Consider the following 17,208-nt stretch of genomic DNA (forward strand, 5'->3'; position numbering starts at 1 on the left):
TTTTTTTTGAAGTATTAAGTTTCTAATTCTCATAATTGCTCAGAAAAGCTTGAAAATGTAAACCTGAGTGTACTGTGCTGAAACAGTTGTGGATGTTTAGTGTAGTGGTTGGTTGTGTTGGGAGAGGATAACTTGCGCCAGCCTCCACCAATGAGGTTTGTGTGCATGGGGGTTCTTTTTAGAACCCTAAGCTAATATCTAGCAAAAAAGAAAATCCCTGATGTATCAGATCTCCTTTGGGTCTGCCGCTCTACCAAGCTTTGTGTAGATAGTACATTTGTCAGACAAATGCACTTTTCAGTGCACCAAAACTATATTCACAAATTCTGGTATAATTCCGAGAATAGTTTCATCTGGGGGAAAAAAGGAAAACTTTCAGAAATGTTTGTTTTTCATTTTGCTGAGGAAAAAATATCAATTTCAGTTCTAAACCAATTGGATTTTTCTTCCAGATTTTTTGGTTCAGCCACCAAAACGAAAAATTCACTCTGCTGTGAAGTGGAGTGAGCTGTATTAAAATAAACCACGATTGAAATTTATGTGGTAACAGTTTCAAATCCAGTCTAAATGGAGTCTATGTCAATCTGAACTCACAGGGTGTGGGTTATGAGGCATCTTAAAAACTTCTGCTTGGGATCTAGTTCTATAAGAAGGTTGTCTTGCTAGACTTTTTAATGCTTAATTCTTACATGAAGAACAGGCAGATGGCAAGGTTGCTTTTTAAATCTTGTCAGAAAGAAACAAAGTTATGTCTCTGTATTTCATTGTGTTTCTTCTCATCTTCAGCAGGAGCAGTTATATAAAAGCTTTTGGGGCAAATTCATCCCACTGACTTCCATGGAATTACATCCGAGATGAATCTAGTCCTTTATGGTTTTCTGGTGAGTGGGGTTTCTTTGTGTTAGCAGTAGTAAGCCACTTATTAAACTAATTTGGCATGAATTGCGATGCAATAGGATTTTGCCATGTCAAGAAAGCAATACAATATCTGGCTTTTTTATTAATTTGAGCACATTTAGATTTTTTTTTTAAAAATAAAGAAAACTGACATCTTGGTATAGTAGTCATGAGCAGAGATGTGCAACTGTAACTCTAGTACATCTCTACATGCTTATTGTAACAGAAGAAATTAGAGATGGGAAAGATGAGACCACTTCCTAAGGGCATTCTGACCACTGTACATGAAGGATTAATCCCTACATCAATAGTATCCACCACCTTTCAGACACGTCATATTTTTTTCCAATAATATCAGTAGGGCAACATGTTAAAAATGTAAATTAATCCATCATATGCATTTGTTTGACAAATTACTTAAAAACATTAATACATGAGTAAGCAAGAGTTTAGTATAATTTTCAGCAATGGAAACTGAAATTTATCCATGGTTGATTTACTTCAAAATCATGAGCCCTTTGTTCATATTAGCAGAGTACTTAATAAATGAAAAGAATATTGTCTCAAACCAGATGTTGCTATAACTCTTTATGGCTTCATGAATAAGCATTCAAGATTTCACTAAAAAGGTTCTAATTATTCCATCTGCACTTACACTTATATAACCTTCATTTGTAATTAAAATCTATTTTTATCCTAATTGTGGGCTTGATTTTCTTAACTGGTAATATCAATGCAAATGCCATTTTACGAAGTCATAACCACATGTTGTTATAATTACACATGCATACATGACTAAGCACTCATATCCACAAATAAGTATTAGTTTTGCCAGGAATTCCCCAAAGAAAGTCACACAAAACTTTTAGTAAATCTAACAGGAACTTGTGTGTCATCTTTTTACACATTCTGGGAGAATATTTGATACTGCAAGATTCAAAAGTTCATCCAACATCACATTAGGGAGTTTGCTTTGACACTTGGTTGTCAAAAATAATTCGTTGTGCAAATTGAGTATTCATAAACATATGCTGAACCAGACATGTGGATATCTGTGCCACTTCAAACAAAAAAGCATAATCTGAGCATTGGAATAATTTTCAGAATTTTTCATGGATTAAGTTAACCATTTTTGCTAACAGTTTTTAAGCATTTTATTATGTTCACCATTTTGCAATTTTAATCTAAGAAGGATTGACAATGTATGAGTGTTAAAATCTGCTTCACTACCCGTTTATAATCCCCACAGTAAAGATTCTTAGCCAAAGATTTTTACAGACTAAACCTGCTAGTGTGTGTGTGTGTGTGTGTGTGTATGGATAGGTACATAGTTAACATGATTACAGGTATAAATTGCATATTTGCACATATCTGGCACACATTTACACATGTACTTAACTTTACTCACCTGAGTAGTCCCATGGGCTACTCATATGTTCAAAGTTAAACAGATGCACAAGTATTTGCAGGATAGCAGTCTAAGGGGGAGATCTTAAGAAGTGCCTAAAGCTATTAAGAGCACCATTCTTATTGACTTTCATTGGTACTTTTGTTCCTATATCCCTTGGCAGCTTTTGAAACTCTCCCCCTAAATGATCATGGGGAAATGCACATTTTCTGTATGCAACCATGGTAACGGTGCATAGGGATTGGCTTCTTTTTTTGAAACCCTCTCCCAGCATGTCTGTCTGTTTTCATGGCCATAAAAAGAGGAGAGTGGGGGTAGAAAACATCAAGGCTAACATCTGGAACTTTTTCAAATATAATATCCCATGGACAAATTCCTTAAGTCCTCATTCAATTTTTACTCCGACAAATCTCCTATTACTGTTATTGGGAGTTTTGTCTGAGTAAGAACCTAGTGAAAAAGCAAGTAAGAACTTCACAATTTGGCCTTTTGTTAATAGCACAACTGATGGAGCAGTAGCCAGCGTGGTCTAAGAAAGAGGAATTGTTAAAGATTTATGTGATAAAAAATATATTTCTCACCCTCTCATTCAATATCTGTGCATCAGTCAGAATGAGACACGATGTAAAAAAATTAAAAATGGTAAAATTTAATGAAGTAATGAGGCTAGTGGTAAAGATGATCAATGGTCTTTGCATGGATGGAATTTACCACAGTCTTTTAAAAAAATGTATGCAGGAAACTGAGGCACAGTTACTGAGTTCCATGACACTGAACTCAAAACAGTTCTTAAAAGACCACGCACAAGTCTATTCATAGCTAGATAATGATAACTCGCTACATAGGTTGCATTTTTTGTGTGTGAGCTAAACTCTCACTTGAACATTATTAATCCTGTCTTTCTGAGCAAACTGTCAACTTCTGCAATCAATGACTAATACGATTGATTCAGGATTCCACATTCAATCTGCTTGGACAGCAACTTGAAGATAGTAACTTCAGCCATTTTCCTATTGTCAGTGCTTCTGTTGAGAACAATCCCTACCACAAAGTATTCCTGAGTGACACTGTCACAGGGTTTACCACTTGATGGGCACCTCCTCTTGGTACTCTGGGGAGTAGCTTGATGTTGATGCCCCTTATCCATGGTTTGCACACCACCGTTCTGACTCTGCTGTCCACCTGCAGCCCCTCTCACAGTGTGAGGAACCACAGTGTCCTGTTTGTGGCTTGGCCCTCTGGCCATGTTCCCCCACTTCTGGGGGAGTTTAGCTCCTCAACCGTCCTAGGCAGTCCTCTTACTCAGTGCCTCAGTGCCATCTGCCCAATGGCTGGTAGTGAATCTGGGCCCACCCTCTTCTCTAGGTTCCAGCCCAGGGGCCCTCAGCTCAGCAGTCTGGGCCTTCTCTCTCTGGCTGCACTGCTCTGTCCCTGGGCTTCTTCCTACCACTAGTTTCCCTGGGCTTCCTGGGCCTACTAGTTCCCAAAGCCTCCTACTTTTTCCCAGAGAGGGACAGCAGTTTCCACTCACTCCTCCCTCTCTCCTGGGAATATCTACATTTTCCCAGCAGCACCTAAGCTTTATAGACCCTGCCGAGCCTCCTTAATCAGCTGCCTAATGGGTTAATTGGCCCATCTGGCCTGCATTAAACCTTGCAGCTGGGGTAGTCATCCCATCACACACACCAACCACTTTGGATTCCTTGAGGGCATTGATGAAGAGATTAATGGTTATTTCATTCACTTTAAAACCATGATCCCTTGTTCAGACTGGATGAAAATCCTTGAGGCTTTAGTGCAAGATATCTCCAGACCGTTGAAAAGGATCAGCCTGAGGATACCCCAGGCAGAGGTGGAACATATCAATATTTTGAATATTGTGTTGGAAGGCACATAAAGAACTAGCACTGAAGGGTTCAGTACACCTGAAAGTAGTGCTGAAGTAGAGTTTCCCTTCTGAGTTACTGTAAATAAAACATTTACTGCTTGAACCACGTGCCTGTCTGTACTTCTCAGGCCTGCTTGCATCACAACATGAGCCAGGCCCCAACTCTTTAAGGTTTATTGTTGGGAAAAGACCCATGGGAAATCTGGAAAATTGTCCTTAGAGGAAAATATCCTGTTCTGTGTGAAGTAGTCCAAAGTCATAGAATATCAGGGTTGGAAGGGATCTCAGGAGGTTATCTAGACCAACCCCCTGCTCAAAGCAGGACCAATTCCCAACTAAATCATCCCAGCCAGGGCTTTGTCAAGCCTGACCTTAAAAACTTCTAAGGAAGGAGCTTCCACCACCTCCCTAGGTAACCCATTCCAGTGCTTCACCACCCTTCTAGTGAAAATTTTTTCCCTAATATCCAACCTAAACCTCCCCCACTGCAACTTGAGACCATTACTCCTTGTTCTGTCATCTGGTACCACTGAGAACAGTCTAGATCCATCCTCTTTGGAACCCCCTTTCAGGTAGTTGAAAGCAGCTATTAAATCCCCCCTCATTTTTCTCTTCTGCAGACTAAACAATCCCAGTTCCCTCAGCCTCTCCTCATTAGTCATGTATTCCAGCCCCCTAATCATCCACACAGCTGGAGGAAAACGCCACCTAAAAGATGCACAAAATGGGACCACTGCATCCTGCTGACTTCTTGAGAGAGAACGATTCTGGGTCCAAGAGAAACCAAATCAAATTGCTAGCTGTCTATTCATAAATATAAAAAAAGTTCTAATAATATACACTCTAGATCATCACCACAGGAACAGAAGTGAAGATTTTTCTGAAAAATTACAGATACAATCAAAGATATGCTCTAAGAGCCAGATGCGCAGCTGCTGTAAATCAGCATAACTTAATTGAAGTCAGTTTATATCTCTTGAGAATCTGGACCATAGTATTCTTCTTTCTAAGAAGAATTGTTGTTATTCATTTTGCCCCTCTGCTTACTAGCAATTCTTTGCTTTGTTGTTTTTAAAACGCTAAAGAAAATATAGCAATACTAATGGAGATCACTAATCAAAGTTTACAGCAAGTTTTGTGTATATTCCATTTGGTTCAAGTACGTAAACAAAAAATATTGAAACATGCAAATAAAAACCCTACTTTTAGTTTCTTGAGGAACCTCTGCCTTAAAACTGTGCTTGTCCCAAGCCCAGAGGTAAAGGAGACTGCTCAGACAATTAAAAATACAACCTGAAATTTCTAGAAACGGATGGAATTTTTCAGTTTTCTTTATAAAACAGCATTTTCTGGTTTTCAGATTTTAAAAAATTTAAATAGGGGGAATAAACAAGGATAGGAGTAATGTGCAGCTCTCAATGGGAAAAAATAAGAATTATATTTGATCAAATATTTATTTGCAGTGGTCTGTAGTTTTCTCTCCAGCTCTTTGGAACATCAGTCAAGTTTGGGTCATGAAAGGCTGGGGCAAAAATATAAAAATAACTATTCTCACCATGAGATTCCACACCCAATGCCTTCTCCTGTGATGAGCTCACGCACACGTGCTCTCTCACACACATTAGCTTCCCACCTGCAGGAAAACTTCACTTGCATGCACACATTTCAGTTAAACCTCTTCCCACCATGATAATCCTTCCTCCTCTTATTCCCAAACTCAACCACACAGTTAGCACTGCATGGTCTAACTCCTGTGGTGACAACAGTGTACAGGGTGATTCCCTATTTCTATCTCTGGCAGCAGCAGGAAGTGCAGTGACTCCCTCACTCTTGTTCCATATCTGAAGACAGAGCAGTGGGTCTCCTCAGTCTTCTTATGTGCCGGTGGCCTGCTCCAGCCTGGACTTAGAGCTTTCTGCTGCCATAACGGACAATACTCATTCTACCTAAATAGAACACATGCTGCAGGTAATGAGCTGAGGAGCACCATATTCTTGACAAACCAGCTGTACCAGGAGTGGTCATGACCAGAACCATTGCAGTTATTTTGTATCCCACCCATCCCCCAACTCCCCCAAAAATCAATTGCCATGGTCTGGATAGAGTGGAATAGTAGCATGAAGCCATTTCTATATATTCTTTAGCTCCCTTCCTTTTCACCATTTCCAAAAGTTTTTTCCTTCAGACCTTAGAATAGTCTCCTGTCAAGTTGCTTGTCTCTTGCATTTTTCTTTATCAGTAAATTTGTCGTCTGTTGATCCTTAATTATGGTGCTCTCCTCAGCATGCTCCAGGCTTCTTCTGCAGTCAGGAATGCATCTGTTTGTTGCTTTTCCATCCACTGTTCACTAAGCTCTCGGAGCCCTAACAATTATATCATGTTCAGTTCTCCCATCTCCTATTCTTTTATTCTTCTAGTCTCTAAGTCTTATAAGAGAGTGCTAATAAAAGAATATCACTAAACTGCACGGTACTGGAGGCCAAACAGGTTTGGTACCTGCATTTTTACTTTTTGCCTGCTGCACTGAGCCAGCAAAAACAACACCCAGAATAACAAACAAGGACTAAGCAGCTACCAGACATTGCCGCAGACAAACCCATTGGTCATCTTAGACATATCTCTGGGGGAGGCTTTCTTGTCAGAATAACACAAAGCTCTTGGAAGGTCCAATAATACCAAAAGAGAGGAATCAGAAAATAATCTCCATTGTCCCATTTGGTCTGTGGATAAAGGTGTGTGTGTGGTGGGGTCTCTTTCCACTCCATCCACCTCTAGCCTGAGGATTTGGCAGTCTATGGGAGTGGACTGTAGAGTGGCTGGCTGAGGAGGGCTAGGGAATAGGGCTGCTCTGCAGCTCCTCTGGGGCTGGTTTTTCAGCCTATATGTTGGATTAAGGGCCATAGCCCCGCTGCTTAGGGTACTGAGGCTGCTGGAATTGTGTAAACGTCAAACAGTGGCCCCTCCCTCAGCCAATTCTTGTGTCCCTATGTAGGGCTTCAGTGGTGCTAAGAGCCTTGTGCTGGCCTTCTACATAAACACACCATTATGTTTTCCCTCTAACAGAAATCAGGGGTGTTTGGATGCACTGGAGTTCAGCATGGAAACTTCAGTTTATCCTACAGCGTATGTGTTAATCTCTCCATTTCACTCACCTGCTCATTTTCATTTACTCACACCCACCCCAGCTGCTCTCCCAGTCCCCCCACTGTGCTTCCAAAAACAACCCTGCTGTTCAACAGATTAACAGCTCTGAAAACACTCATCTCACTAACTAGCACTTTGTTTTCAGATACTCACCATTCAAAGTACAGAATCTACACTGGCTTCTGTAAAGCTTTGGGGTAGGGCTGTCAAGTGATTAAAAAAATAATCGTGATTAATCGCACTGTTAAACAATAATAGAATACTATTTATTTAAATATTTTTGGATGTTTTCTACATTTTCAAATATTGATTTCAATTACAACACAGAATACAAATGTACAGTGCTCACTTTATATTTATTTTTGATTACAAGTATTTGCACCGTAAAAAAATGCCAAAAAGAAATAGTATTTTTCAATTCACCTAATACAAGTACTGTAATGCAATCTCTTTATCATGAAAGTTGAACTTACAAATGTAGAATTATGTACAAAAAAATTGCATTCAAAAATAAAACAATGTAAAATTTTAGAACCTTACAAGTCCACTCAGTCCTCCTTCTTGTTCAGCCAATCGCTCAGCTAAACAAGTTTGTTTACATTTGCAGGATATAATGCTGTCCACTTCTTGTTTACAGTGTCACCTGAAAGTGAGAACAGGTGTTCTCATAGCACTGTTGTAGCCACCGTTGCAAGATATTTATGTGCCAGATGCGTTAAAGATTCATATGTCCCTTCATGCTTCAACCACCATTTCAGAGGACATGCATCCAGGCTGATGACAGGTTCTGCTCGATACCAATCCAAAGCAGTGCGGACCGACACATGTTCATTTTCATTATCTGAGTCAGATGCCACCAGCAGAAGGTTGATTTTCTTTTTTGGTGGTTCGAGTTCTGTACTTTCTGCATTGGAGTGTTGCTCTTTTAAGACTTCTGAAAGCACACCTCGTCCCTCTCAGATTTTGGAAGGCACTTCAGATTCTTAAACTTGGGTCGAGTGCTGTAACTATCTTTAGAAATCTCACATTGGTACCTTCTTTGCGTTTTGTCAAATCTGCAGTGAAAGTGTTCTTAAAATGAACAACAGGTGCTGGGTCATCATCCGAGACTGTTATAACATGAAATATATGGCAAAATGTGGGTAAAACAGAGAAGGGGACATATAGTTCTCCCCCAAGGAGTTCAGTCACAAATTTAATTAATGCATTATTTTTTTTTAATAAACATCATCAGCATGGAAGCATGTCCTCTGGAATGGTGGCCGAAGCGTGAAGGAGCATATGAATGTTTAGCATATCTGGCATGTAAATACCTTGCTATGTTGGCGACAAAAGTGTCATGCAAATGCCTGTTCTCACTTTCTGGTAACATTGTAAATAAGAAGATGGCAGCATTATCTCCTATAAATGTAAACAAACTTGTTTGTTTTAGCGATTGACTGAACAAAGAAGTAGGACTGAGTGAACTTGTAGGTTCTGAAGTTTTACATTGTTTTGGTTTTGAATGCAGTTATATAACAAAAAGAAAATCTACATTTGTAAGTTGCACTTTCACAACAAAGAGATTGCATGACAGTACTTGTATGAGGTGAATTGAAAAATATTATTTCTTTTATCATTTTTACAGTGCAAATATTTATAATAAAAATAATATACACTTTGATTTAAATTACAACGCAGAATACAATATATATGCAAATGTAGAAAAACATCCAAAAGATTTAATAAATTTCAATTGGTATTCTATTTTTTAACAGTGAGATTAAAACTGCGATTCTTTTTTTTTGAGTTAATTGTGTGAGTTAACTGTGATTAATCGACAGCCCTACTTTGGGGATAATTCACTTAGGAAGTCACCTTTTCATTGGCTCATAAGGCTGGCAGTTTTTCAGCTAATGGATAATACACAGGTAGCAATGACAATTAGCAGCTAGAGCTCTGGACCTAGAAGTATCACTGAACTTCAGAAAACAGAGCATCACTAACAGGTATATTCAGAATATCTCTTTTTTGTGTACTTTTATATACTAAGGTATACATTCTGCTCACAGAATTGAGTGGTTGGGCTGGGTGTGCTGGGATTCGTCCTCCCCCTGAGGCTGCGGAACAGCAGCAGATCTCTGCTGCCACTACTGCTATCCTGGGGGTCTTGTAGCTCCCACAGCTCCTAAACACTCAACATCACGTGAGTGGAGGAGCAATAGACAGAGGATCCATGCAGCAGTAGGTCCACTAGCAGCCAAACATGCTGGGCAACAGCATGTAGAAAGCCCTTAAGGAGTGGAGCAGCAAGTGCATACAAATCCCGCCACCCTCTTTGTGCAGCAGAACTGCACTGGAAACAAGGCACGTAGAGCCCTCCTCCACCATGGAAGGAAGGCAAGAGTAACCTCTAAAATGACATATTTCCCTGCCGTTCATACAGATGAATCCACCTGTCTGGTTTTGTGAGCATTGTCAGTAATAGTCTATCTATCTCCACAATGGCTTGACCTTTGCTAGCTATAATCATGTTGAAATCTGAACAGTGCTTGGTAAACAATTTATGAATACACCTATACAGTATGGCTAAAAAAACCCCTAACCTATGCAGCTGAAACCATGCACATACTGTTATAGTACAGCCAATTTCTGTGAGCTACACTGAGCAAGGAGCTGCAGGTTGGCAGCATCGCTCCAGGAAGCACTGTCACTCTGAGGCACAATTCCCTTCCTGCTCTTCAAGGCACAATTCCTTTCTGCTTTTCCCATGCTCTAGTGGGGTAGTAATTAGCTGTTGGCCTATATCAATCAAAATGAGACGGGCCCTGTGCCTGCTCAGCTGTACTGGCCGGTTTGTTGGAGAGGTGGAGCCAAGATTTCCTCCACTCCCCGCCCACTTGCTTCTGGGGAAGAGAAGAAGTAGTGGGTGTGCAATGTCCGTTTGGATCTGGTACCAGCCCAGGCCCAGCATCCAGGTGAACCATGCAGGGCTTTAAGTGAGGTTCTTACTCCCCTCTAGGCATGTAATCCACTTTATAATCTAGCCCCTTGAACTGTATGTACGAGTCAGACAGCTGTTAAGGGCAGTAGAGTGATGGAAAGGGTATTGGACTGGGTTGCATACCCAGAGTTGCATCAGAAAAGTACTAACTTGACTGTAATAAATTAAAACATGATCTTTGTATTATTGCCTGCCATCTGCAGGAGATTTTTCTCCAAAGGATGAAATGTGATAAATGGATTCATGAATCAATGCCAATCCAGTCCCAGAGATTTAAAAAAAATTACCAACCCACTCAACACTGTGGGTGGATGGATTCCTTTATTCATTCCTTCTGCACAAAGAAAGTAGAATATTATGAATTAATGCTGATAAACGTGAACTGATAAATTGACAAATTTACTGGTGGAAACTAACTAATGATTCTTTTTAATTCTACTCCATAAAACAAATGTAAAATTGGTGAACATAATTCTCAGGCTGCTCAATCTCAAATATGAAACACAGGCAAGTTAAGTGTGTGACAGAATGAGGGCTATGAATCTAGCAATAGATGGAGTTTAATTTCTTTGTATACATTAAGGTTTTCTATTACCTCAGTTTCAATATTTAGCATTTCTATTGTCGACAATGTACCAATCAGTCTTGATGTGGACCAGGATAGAAGTTTGTATCTAAAGTAAGAGTTGGTTCTCATGTTCTTTTGAGACATAAAGCATGCTGGGTACTACCCTGGTGAGAAGAGAAGGCAATTTTCTTCTGTAATATTGTTCAGAGAGAGTCTGCTCTGCCCTGACTGTGCAAGCTCATTTCCAAATCCAGCTGGTCAAGAAAAAGAAAATCTCAATTTTTCTCTAAATTTCCTATGATTTTTTTTTAAAACCTGAAACAGAAAAATGTTCAGTTTTCAAAAACCATTTTCAGTGAAAATGTTTGGCTTCTGAAAAAAATGTAATACTGAAAGTCAAAAAAGTTTTATTGAAATCAGAAAACAAACAAAAAACTGTTTTTTAAAATTGAAAAACCAGAAAATTTCAACCAAAATGAGTTGCTTTTTGATCAAAACAGTTTGCAGAAAATTTTCAAAGGAATAGTTCTAGTTTTGAGTGCGTTCTGGGGAAAGAAAAAGAGGACAGTGTGGTTTGCAACCCTGTTTTTGTGGACATTGTGTGGATAACTCTGCTCTTTCTTTTTTTCCCCAGCACATGGAGACAATTGGTCTCCAGGATTTCTAGCACTTTTCATAGAGGCACATCGGGGCACCAACTAAGATTGGGCCAGGCTTTTGCCTTGGATGACCTTAAAGGTAGGGGGTAGCTACAACTGATATTTTCTTTACAAAAATCAAAAAGTGGAAACTGCTCTATAAAGGGTCTGTGAAGATACAAGCATATTTTGGCCATGGAGATGAGTACTTAGAAAAATGTATAACAGTTTTCAGATAATCATCTTTTCAGAAATTTTGCAAGGACTGTCATCTTTGTATGGCAAACGATTTAGAGAAAACTACCAGGGACACAAATCTTATACTTGCCAAGAAAGTAGCCTAGCCCCTCTTTGAGTACTACAAATCCCTTTAAAAAATTAGGCTGCCTTCAGAGAATTTCTAAGATTTTTCACTAAAAGTACAGATAGGTTCCACCACAATTTGCCACTGGAAGCCCTCAGCCCCACTGACTATTTCTCTTCTCTAACACTGACTGCTCACCTTCTTAACTATAGCTGTGCTCAAGAACAGAGAACATGCTAGAGTCAGAGAAGTAGGCTGGCCAGCAGGGAAGAAGGACTGTTTCGGTGCCAAGGGAAGAAACTGGCTTCAGTGCTGCTGTGTTGGTTCACCTGTATAGCAGCTACAGCAATGTGAAGAGCAAGGGGTGACCAAGAGGTGATGGGAGGAGCTTCAGGAAGGGACTTCAGTTGAGGAGTGAGCGGGGGTGAGGGGCAGCCAGGTGTAAGAAGGCCATTGAGGTGACCAACCAAGTGTGTGTGTCTGTGAGGGGTTACAGATATCGGGGACAAGAAAGAAAATGGATATGGGGAGGCAATGGCATCATTCATGTACATTATCCGTGCCCCCAATCGTACTCTTCCATTATTGTCCACTCCTTGAAATGTCCCTTTGCACCCCTATATCTACCCTCTTCCTCTTGGGCATGTCCTGAGCCTCCCCCAGGCAGAGCTGGAAGTGAAAGGGATTTTGCGATGAAGACACAGGGGGTAAAATTTTCTAAAAATACGTACGGGACTTAAGAGCCTAAATCCCATTTTCAAAAACACCCAAACCTTTAGGAGCCTAAGCATTGGACTTAGGCACTTTTGAAAATTTTAACCAGTCTGTGAGTAGCACAACTGGTTAATGTTTAGGTTGAATATGGATTCCTTAACTGGATATTTCCTTGTTTTTCAGGATTGTGTGGCTTGGTGTTGCACTTAGTCAACCTTAACTTAAACCATTAATGTTTTGGGGGGTAGGAATCAAATTAGTTTCAGGAAATAAATTCAGTCAAGATGGTAACTGATACCTGTTCTGACAAGGTTTCCAATGGTGAGGAGGGTTGGGAGCAATTAGGGACTATTTCTCACATTAAAGGATATCCATTGCCAAGCCCCAGGTAAACCAGAGCGAATTCAATGACTAAATATATGTTTAATAAACTTCCTGAGACAGGAAACATAATCTTTCCTGGTGAATCTAAATACTGATTAGAGCTGGCTTGGTCACCCTCAGCAAATAGACCTCTTTAAGGTAATTAGCATTTACATAGTTCAGGTCTGCATGTGCCCCAGAATGGTATAAGACATGAACTGAGCATGGAAGTTCTCAGTTTTAGGCAAGCTGGAGTCACAATTCAAATATTAAAGAATAAAAAATTAAACTCCATATGTACAAACAAATCCATCCAGTAGGTGTCATTGAATTCTCTCACAGATACCATGGTAATGTGTCCATTCAACATTTGTCCACATGATGCAGCCTCAAGCTCTAAGGGACGCTCCAAAGCTGCACTCTGGTGCAATCCTCCAATATGATGCCCTTGTCTTGTCTTGAAATGAGACAAGACTTTCATCATGAGCAAGTCTGCATTTCAAATGCACTTCTGTCTGGATGGCTCTGCCTTGAATGCAAAGATTCTCTTCCAGGCACCATGTCTTTGAAAGATGGTCCGAGAGAATGTACCTTTAAACGGTGTCAAGTATCAGGGGGTAGCCATGTTAGTCTGTATCTACAAAAACAACAAGGAGTCTGGTGGCACCTTAAAGACTAACAGATTTATTTGGGCATAAGCTTTCATGGGTAAAAACCTCACTTCTTCTCTATGCATCCGAAGAAGTGAGGTTTTTACCCATGAAAGCTTATGCCCAAATAAATGTTAGTCTTTAAGGTGCCACCAGACTTCTTGTTACCTTTAAACAATATTCAGTCATAAAGTATTACTAATACAGAATGTCATAAAATTTCATTCAGCCCAATTTCATGGCCGCGACCAGTTGTTAAGGGAGCTTTTCACTCTTTGTTTGCAGCTTGAGAACATGGTGCTCTCTAAAGTACTATTAGAGGCACTTCTCTCCCCTCATGTGAAATTCTTCTCTGGGGAAGTTAATGAAAATAGCTTCCCTTTCCATTACCAGCCTCAAAGGAAGTTCAATCTGTTTAGTTTGTCAGAATAAAAATATTAAAATTACAGAAAAAAATAAAGAAAAACTCATATTATGTCATAGTTTGTATGGACAATGGCCACACTGTATGCCAGGGGTCGGCAACCTTTCAGAAGTAGTGCGCCGAGTCTTCATTTATTCACTCTAATTTACGGTTTTGCGTGCCAGTCATACATTTTAACATTTTTAGAAGGTCTCTTTCTCTAAGTCTATAATATATAACTAAACTATTGTTGTATGTAAAGTAAATAAGGCTTTTAAAATGTTTAAGAAGCTTCATTTAAAATTAAATTAAAATGCAGAGCCCCCGGGACTGGTGGCCAGGACCCAGGGAGTGTGAGTGCCACTGAAAATCAGCTTGCTTGCCGCCTTTGGCATGTGTGCCATAGGTTGCCTACCCCTGCTGTATGCTGTCTATACTAACTCATGAAAACAATGTTTTGTGTTACTTCACTTACAATTTGGTGCTGGTTTTATATAATTATGCAGCATGGGAACATTTATGGTATAGCATGGAAGTGATATAAAATGGCATCCTTCTGCCAGGAACACACTGCTTGCTGTGGGAATAGGTTGCTACGGGAAACTGTTTCTGGTGCACAAAAGCAATTTTTTTTCTAAATAATTTACCATTACTTCAGCTGTCTTGTTAGGGCTCTCTTTTCTTTTGTCATTTTCTATATTACCTAAATCTGCTCTACAACCAGGCACTACATGAAAAACAACCTTCCACCATTTATCTCAAGTGTCAGCTGGAATAGCTCAGGTCCTTGGCACTGAAGTTAGGTGCTTTTTCCTTTACAGTTAATGAGGAAGGTTGGGAATGGTTCATAGAGTAGATTAAATTCAGATTTCCCCATACTGGAAAGACACTAGATTGGCCTCAGAGCCACTAGATGAGTCAGAGCACAGTCCATGAGGCTACTTCTTAAAGTGAATTTATTCCTCATGGAAGGTTCTGGGTTTACAGTTCTAGAGACTGCATGAGCAATGGTAATGCAAACCCCCATATAACATGGATTTATTTACATTAGATTTGCCTGTAAAGAACTCTGCTCTCCCACACTCTATGGATGACTCAGTTACTATTTCTTCAGAGATTCCCCCCTACACACACACCCTCTCCATTCTTCCATCATAATCCATCCAAGAGAAATTGATTGGGTTGTTGCCAAAAGGCTATTTTTTTGTTGTGCTCTGAATATGTCAGGCTATGTCTCATCTCTTCCATTAAGGTTTTTCACAGTCAATAGACATCTATTGAGTTGTCCCTTGCTCATAAGATTTTCACCTGGGTTTAGTCAGCAACAACATTTCCATTCAGTGGATACCCCAATTTATTAAGGGTCTTAAAGATTATAACCTGGACCTTGAATAGTATATGAATTTAGATGTGGAGTATTGGCGCAATCTGTCCTTGTATGCTTAACAAACAGGCTGATGATTAGGGGGCTGGAGCACATGACTTATGAGGAAAGGCTGAGGGAACTGGGATTGTTTAGTCTGCAGAAGAGACGAATGAGGGGGGATTTGAAAGCTGCTTTCAACTACCTGAAAGGGGGTTCCAAAGAGGATGGATCTAGACTGTTCTCAGTGGTACCAGATGACAGAACAAGGAATCATAGAATCATAGAATATCAGGGTTGTAAGGGACCTCAAGAGGTCATCTAGTCCAACCCCCTGCTCAAAGCAGGATCAATTCCCAACTAAATCATCCCAGCCAGGGCTTTGTCAAACCGGACCTTAAAAATCTCCAAGGAAGGAGACTCCACCACCTCCCTACGTAACGCATTCCAGTGCTTCACCACCCTCCTAGTGAAATAGTGTTTCCTAATAGCCAACCTGGACCTCCCACACTGCAACTTGAGACCATTGCTCCTTGTTCTGTCATCTGCCACCACTGAGAACAGCCGAGCTCCATCCTCTTTGGAACCCCCCCTTCAGGTAGTTGAAGGCTGCTATCAAATCCCGCCTCATTCTTCTCTTCTGGAGACTAAACAATCCCAGTTCCCTCAGCCTCTCCTCATAAGTCATGTGCTCCAGACCCCTAATCATTTTTGTTGCCCTCCGCTGGACTCTCTCCAATTTTTCCACATCCTTCTTGTAGTGTGGGGCCCAAAACTGGACACAGTATTCCAGATGAGGCCTCACTAATGTCGAATAAAGGGGAATGATCACGTTCCTCGATCTGCTGGCAATGCCCCTACTTATACAGCCCAAAATGCCATTAGCCTTCTTGGCAACAAGAACACACTGTTGACTCATATCCAGCTTCTCGTCCACTGTGACCCCTAGGTCCTTTTCTGCAGAACTGCTACCTAGCCATTCGGTCCCTAGTCTGTAGCATTGCATGGGATTCTTCCGTCCTAAGTGCAGGACTCTGCACTTGTCCTTGCTGAACCTCATCAGGTTTTTTTTGGCCCAATCCTCTAATTTGTCTAGGTCCCTCTGTATCTGATCCATACCCTCTAGTGTATCTACCACGCCTCCTAGTTTAGTGTCATCTGCAAACTTGCTGAGAGTGCAGTCCACGCCATCCTCCAGATCATTAATAAAGATATTAAACAAAACCGGCCCCAGGATCGACCCTTGGGGCACTCCGCTTGAAACCGGCTGCCAACTAGACATGGAGCCATTGATCACTACCCATTGAGCCCGACGATCTAGCCAGCTTTCTATCCACCTTACAGTCCATTCATCCAGCCCATACTTCTTTAACTTGGCGGCAAGAATACTGTGGGAGACCGTATCAAAAGCTTTGCTAAAGGAGTAATGGTCTCAAGTTGCAGTGGGGGAGGTTTAGGTTGGATATTAGGAAAAACTTTTTCACTAGGAGGGTGCTGAAGCACTGGAATGGGTTACCTAGGGAGGTGGTGGAATCTCCTTCCTTAGAGGTTTTTAAGGTCAGGCTTGACAAAGCTTGGCTGCGATGATTTATTTGGTGTTGGTCCTGCTTTGATCAGGGGGTTGGACTAGATGACCTCCTGAGGTCCCTTCCAACCCTAATAGTCTATGATTCTATGATATTCTATATTGTACAATTTGAAATTTCAATATGTAGTGTTCACCTTTAGCCCTAGGTCAGCGAGTTGCTGTAATCTAACTAGAAGAACAGAGCCCACAGTGGCAAGTTCCTCCAGATTCAAGAGGATATGACATAGGAACTCCTGTGCAGAATTTAAAAGAAGCTGCAGATTCTTCTTGAGGAAATTCAGGATCTTCAACACAAGC

This window comes from Malaclemys terrapin, chromosome 6, assembly GCF_027887155.1.
Source record: "Malaclemys terrapin pileata isolate rMalTer1 chromosome 6, rMalTer1.hap1, whole genome shotgun sequence".
NCBI lineage: Eukaryota > Metazoa > Chordata > Testudines > Emydidae > Malaclemys > Malaclemys terrapin.